This window comes from Rhamphochromis sp. 'chilingali' (assembly GCF_963969265.1).
Source record: "Rhamphochromis sp. 'chilingali' genome assembly, chromosome: 20".
NCBI classification, from domain to species: Eukaryota; Metazoa; Chordata; class Actinopteri; order Cichliformes; family Cichlidae; genus Rhamphochromis; species Rhamphochromis sp. 'chilingali'.
This window is the reverse complement of record NC_137947.1, coordinates 25431876-25437926: the sequence shown is the minus strand read 5'-3', so window position 1 is coordinate 25437926 and position 6051 is coordinate 25431876. Positions and strand designations below refer to the sequence as shown.

Genomic DNA, 6051 nt, shown 5'->3' with positions numbered 1-6051 from the left:
TCACCAAAGCGAGGTTTAAACATTCAATCAGCTGTTAATTTGAAAAAGGCACTTTTAGGAGCAAAATTTAAAAGACATTTTTTTTCAAAAACTATAAAAAATGTTTGATGATAATTAAATTACTGCATTCAAAGGCCAACTCTGGCAATCAGATATGTAGACGCTGTCCTTATTTCTCTGCTCCTGCATCCCTTCACCCCTCCTCAGGCCTTCATCCCCATCTTCAGTCCAAATGAATGACGCCAGCTGGGGTCGGCCGGCTGATGCTGGGCCCTGTTAGGTGGCACTGACAGCTGAATTATCCCACAGGCCACGGTGGCTGATTATCAGCGGAGAAGTCATCAGGGCATCCCAGCCTCGCCTCCAACCCCCAATCCCCCCACATCCTCTTCCCCACACCCCTGTCACCCCTTGTCAAGAGAGCAACGCTTTCTCCAAGCTCACTGTCCAGGTCCTCTTGACAGGTAATCTCAACAATAACAATTACCACCATTACTGGTGTCATAAACAAGTGGCCAACCCCAAGCCAGGCAATAACAAAGGCTTTATAATTCACCATGCAAGGCCTTATAAATACATGTCAACAGGTAAGAAGTGTGAAGTAGAGAAAATGAGTATTGGTGCTCTCAGGCACTGAAGTAAAACTGTGTATTTGAGTATGCTGGTTGAGAGGAGCGTTGTTGGTAAAAGCTGAGGATACAGCAGGAAACTGAAATCAAAGCTGCAGACAGATGTAAATATAATCACATGAGGAAAAGGGATTTGAGATTTTGAATACATTTTATTAGGTGCAAGTCAGATTTATTTATTTACTTACATGTTTAAATGTAGCCAGAAGTGCAGTGAAGCAGTTTTGTCTGATTTTCCTATCGATGAAGCCATTTTATCTGAGAATAGCATTGACTTTATTATTGATTTAGCAATAGAGGCAATATTTCACTGTAAATCTTGGATTATCAGAGAGAAAAGAAGAAAATCTAATTCATCAAATAAAATATCTTCCCGTCTTACATATTGACAACCAAGCAAACAAATCCCAAACAGAGGCATTATATTTTATTTTTAATGAACTCAATTTGATTTAAGAAATAAGTGATGTGAAATTAAGTGAAACATCACTGTGTTTCGATAATTTAAAATGTATACTTCTACCAATAAAGTATATTTCCAGCTTTATTTAATACAGTTGCAAATTCTCTTTTAAATTTTTATTAATTTTTTTTTAAGATATCCTTTTCCCTCTATGCATGCTCTCTTGTTTTCCATATATATATATATATATATATATATAGCATCAGATTATTCTACCCAAGCGATTCGAGCCTTACCATTTGAAGTTTGGGCCAGCTTGCTTCCTTTCCTCAGCAAAGCAAACAAGGCGCTGTGGCCCGGAGCGCTAAAATAATTTGAGACTCCCTGATGAGGAGAGCTGAGCAGCAATTAACACGTGTCAAAGTCGACATCATCAGGTGCCACTCTCATTTTCTTCCCAAGACTCAATGGATTTTTCCCCACTTCTCATCCCGTTTCCTCTTGTTTATTCACCCCCGAAGGCGACGGTGGAAAAAGAGGTTTCCATTTCTGATGCGGCTGGACTCTGGCGCTTTTTACGATCACTAGTTAACGCCGTCGAGATCGTCGCGCTGATGTCTCGCTTCGTCCTTTATTCGTTTTTCTTTTCTTCCTTCCTTTTTTTTTCAAGCGGCAATCAGATCAGACAGGCCAGTAATTCCTGCAGGAGCGATACTCCGAGCAAAGAAACAGAGAAGAGGAGAGGGGAGCAGGGACTGCACCGTAACGTTAATGCTGATGTGAATTCTGCATAGTTTTTTTTTTAAAATCAACACTTAAATGTTCATTTAGTTTGGTAACAAGTGAATTAGATAATTTTATATAGCGCTAAAAGACGCTTTAAACGAAGTGATTTTTTTTTATTTACTTTCCCGTTAACATAATAATAATTTAAAAAAATTAATGCACAATTGTAAATAAAATCTATGATAAAAGGAAATAACGTTACTGAAAAGTCTCCCCAGAAAACAGATCTGATCATTAAATAAACAGAAATATCAGACATTATTTACTTGCATTCCAAAATATTCATTTATTTAATAAAGGCTACTACAAAATACATGGCTTATTTATTAATTCAAGCATAATTTCAGGATAAATTAAAAGTTTGGCACTAAAATATATAATAAAAACAAAATGCATGTGAATCAGTAACTGAAACATACTTGATAACACTGAAATAAATATAAATTGCATTTAGCAACATTATTTCCAGTAACAAGCATCTTTCCTTAATTAATAACAAATACACTTTATTCCTGAATGAAAACAGGTCATTTCATTTAAATACTGCCCATACACCATTATTAACTAGGGGTGTGGTGAGTTTAAATTTCTAAATGAAGTATCAAAACAAATTAATATCAATTTTTCTATTATTAAAGACAACTTTGAGCACAATTAGAGGACACACATTGCATCTCTCTGGAGCACAATTTCATTTTTAACTGTCATTATTTATGACAGTTAAAATTCTGGAAAGTCTGGATGTAAACCACAGATGTGTTTAATCTCCAGCTAATTCAACCCACAATGTCAATGTGCTTGCAAAGATGAAGGAAAAAATGAGAAATCCAGAAACTAAAATACATCAACAGCAGCATCATGTGGCAACACAACCTCATTTCTAAGGGTTTAAGTTAACCAGTTTTTCTCTGCCCTTTTGGATGCGGATTGAAGAAAAGGGAAGAAGAAAAGGAGGAGGAGGCGTTTTTGTTGCTATTCTTCTGACCTGAGCTGCTCATCTTCCTCAGAGCTCAGCGGGAGCTCGGCCAGCACTTGCCTTGCCTACCCAGGGTCCTTTTGGTGTGTGCATATCATTAGCATACATTTCTTCCAGGCTGACGAGGCCTCGCTCTCATTAAAGCTTCATCTCACAAATTCCCTCCCAGAATCCTGCTGGTCCTTGCCGCCATGAATCCGTACCTGTGGTGGTGGTGGCTGCTGATGATGGCATGCTGTTGTCCAAAATCAACCAGATGAGGGTGAGAAGATTGCCCCCCTCCCCTTCCCTCCCAGAGGGAAAAAAGACGGGATGTATTGGGAGAAAGGGCAACAGTGTCTGTGGAGTGAAAACAAAAGAGAAAGCAAAGGAGAGGAAGAAAAAACTGAAGTCAAGTGAGAGAGCGGATAAATGAGTCCTGTGTGCACTAATGCTCTCTCACCCCCTCTCTCTCTCTGTCTCTCTCTCTCTGTTCCCCACTCTCTCTGTGTTTCTCTCTCTCTTTCTGACTCTTGCACCAGGCTCCATTTTGTGTTAAGCAGCTCCCTCTCTCATGACAGATCTCTGGTAGGGTCATGGGCCAAAGTTGAGGATAGGGTCAGTTGTAACACAGCTTGTAAGGGAACTCTGCAAACTCTTCATCTCTCCCCCCTCACAAATATCTCTTCTATCACTCTGTCCCCCTCGGCCAAAAAGTGCTTTGCAAGCTCCAGGTTGATGAACTACTGCATCTTTAAAGTAAAAATGATAAGCATATGGTGAAGAAAGCCCATGAAAAGATGAGCATTTAGATTTGTTCCTTTTTTTTAAAAGACTAAACAACAGGAAGGAGCTGGAGGAGTGGGGTATATCACTGCAGGTGAGATCCAAGATTAGATTAGATTAGATTAGATTAGATAGAACTTTATTAATCCCTCGGGTGGGTTCCTCTGGGAAATTCGATTTTTTTTTTTTTTTTAGATGTCCACTTTGACTAATAGAGAAGTTGCTTATTGGATGCCAAAACACTGCACTCTGGTTTATAACTCCACGAGGACAGATTTTACAACTGTAGGAAATTATAGCAGTGACAATTTTTTAAATGAGCGTGAGGTAAGCAGAAATCCAGTGCACACATTAAATAGGAATCTTGCAGGAATGTGTGCTACTTGAGATTAATTTCCTCACCAGACAACTATGCATCCCCCCCCACCCCAGGACACCTGGGCTTTGACACCAAAAATGCATCAATAGAGTGGTCACACAAGTTTAAACAATGTGTACTTCTGAGTACATCTACTTATTGTTTCAGTACTTTTTTCCTTTCCTATCCATGTAAGCGCCAACCACATTTATGAGGGTGCAACTTCAGAATGTATACAGATTTCTAGCAAACTTTTTCTCAAGTATTATATATGTTAAAAATGTAAAGCATGGATTAATTTACCTTTGCTTCAAAATGGTTATTGGTAGCCATGCTCACGATCAAGTAATGAAGACATTGCACATCACTAGTGCAACAGTGTGGTTCACTGATGTGCTTTCCTTTCCTTGTTTTTAAAAACTAAACATTCAGTCATACGCCGTAAAAGCTTGCATCCACTCATGAAACAGACGAGTGGAGGGAAGATGTTATGAAGAGGAAACCATGGCACACCAAAGGAATTTATAGACATTCTGCATGTATGCAGAGCCCATGCATGCAAGGACTCGCACTCACACGCAAAATGAACCACACATATAACACAAATACACGGACAAACCGCATCAGTCAAACCTCCATACCGCTAAACACTAGTGGAGAGCGGAAAACAGAGAAAGAGCGCGAGAGAGGGAAAAAATGATGAAGTCGGACTTGAACATCAAACAATAAACAGTCCATTAAGTCTGTGGGTGAAAGGGTTGGGGGAGCAGGGGGTGGGAAGGCAGATATTGGGGAGGTGGGGGGAGAGGAATGATGGGAGTTTATTTAAAGCATGGTGACCCCATGGCCGAAGGCTGCCTCGGTACAGGGATGAATAAAACTTTAATGGCTCATAAAACACAGCGACCCCTTCTCTGAGCCCAGCTTCACATCGTTTATTCCTCCTGGAACAACCAATCAGAATCTGTGAATCTCCAAACACAAAAAAGGGCGAGAGAGGAAAACAAGAGTAGAGTTAAATAAATAGTTCTGATACTTCAGTTTAAATTCTTGGAGCGAGAGTCATGACTAATTAAGACAAATCTCACATGTCCTGTACATTTACCGAAGAGAACAAAACACATTTTGAGACTGCAAATCGGGATACAGGGTGGGTTGCCAAAAATAGTCAAAGAGCGTAATGTTAGAGTTGGTGCTTGGACAGTAAATTAAAGACTGTGTTGTGGCTAAACAAATAAGGTATGAGGCTTAAATTAGTGAACTTCAGAGGTGTTGGACTGCCATGCTTTTGAACAACTAGAACAGAGTCAGGCTAGTTGGTTCGGTGTACTTTAAGTCTTCATTACTTTGTGATTGTTATATGGAGCTGGAGCTGCATAACTAAACCATATGCAGGAGATTGACAGCATTCTTCTAATATTACTCTGAGGGAGAATGCTTAAAGACCAGCACTTTCCAAAAAAAACATGGACTCAGATGAGAGGCACAGGAAAGGTAGTTGAGAAAGAAGCAGAAAGAGCAAATTTATAGGTAAAAGAAAGACATTTATCAACAGAATGCTCTGACAATGCAGAAATGAAATGTAAAAAAGAAAGAAATTGAAGGCATTTATTTTGTCAAGTAGAGCTTGACAAAGACATGCAAATCACACAAACACATGGCCACAACCTTTTTATCACCACACTGCAAAGGTACAAACTATCATCAGCAGTTTAATCCAACCCATGTGAACTTCACTTATTGCCAAGGACCATTTGCCTCTTTGGAAATGGGCCCGTGACAATCTGAAGCTGAAGTGTCAATCCTCGCCACCCACACCCCTGGGCTTTGGGTTCTGTAAACATGCAGCTGTCACCTTATTTAACGCTCTGCAATTTCTTACCCTCCACTTCACTCAATCTGCACTAGTCTGACTCCAGGAGTCATTCTGTTGATGTGTTGACGTGCGGTAATTTGCATTTCTTAGTTGCCACTTTTCCCAGGATCACTCCTATTTGTTGCTTTAATTAGCAACAGCCATTGCACTGAATTTTTTGTCTAACTTGACCACTAAATACATTCACTTTACATGCATGTCAAAGCATATAGAATTATTAACATTTGATTTTAGTCAGAATGCAACAAAAGGTTAACT

The 6051-nt window shown here is 39.5% G+C and overlaps 1 long non-coding RNA gene across 1 annotated transcript; it reads right to left on the bottom strand.

Annotated features, from left to right (window-relative positions):
• Positions 1-414: 414 nt before the first annotated feature.
• LOC308388191 lies at positions 415-3746 on the bottom strand. Its single transcript, XR_013970062.1, has 3 exons — positions 1329-3746; positions 818-887; positions 415-721 (listed from the first exon to the last, which is right to left on the bottom strand). It is a non-coding gene; the product is annotated as an uncharacterized lncRNA (long non-coding RNA).
• Between the last annotated feature and the right edge of the window lie 2305 nt (positions 3747-6051).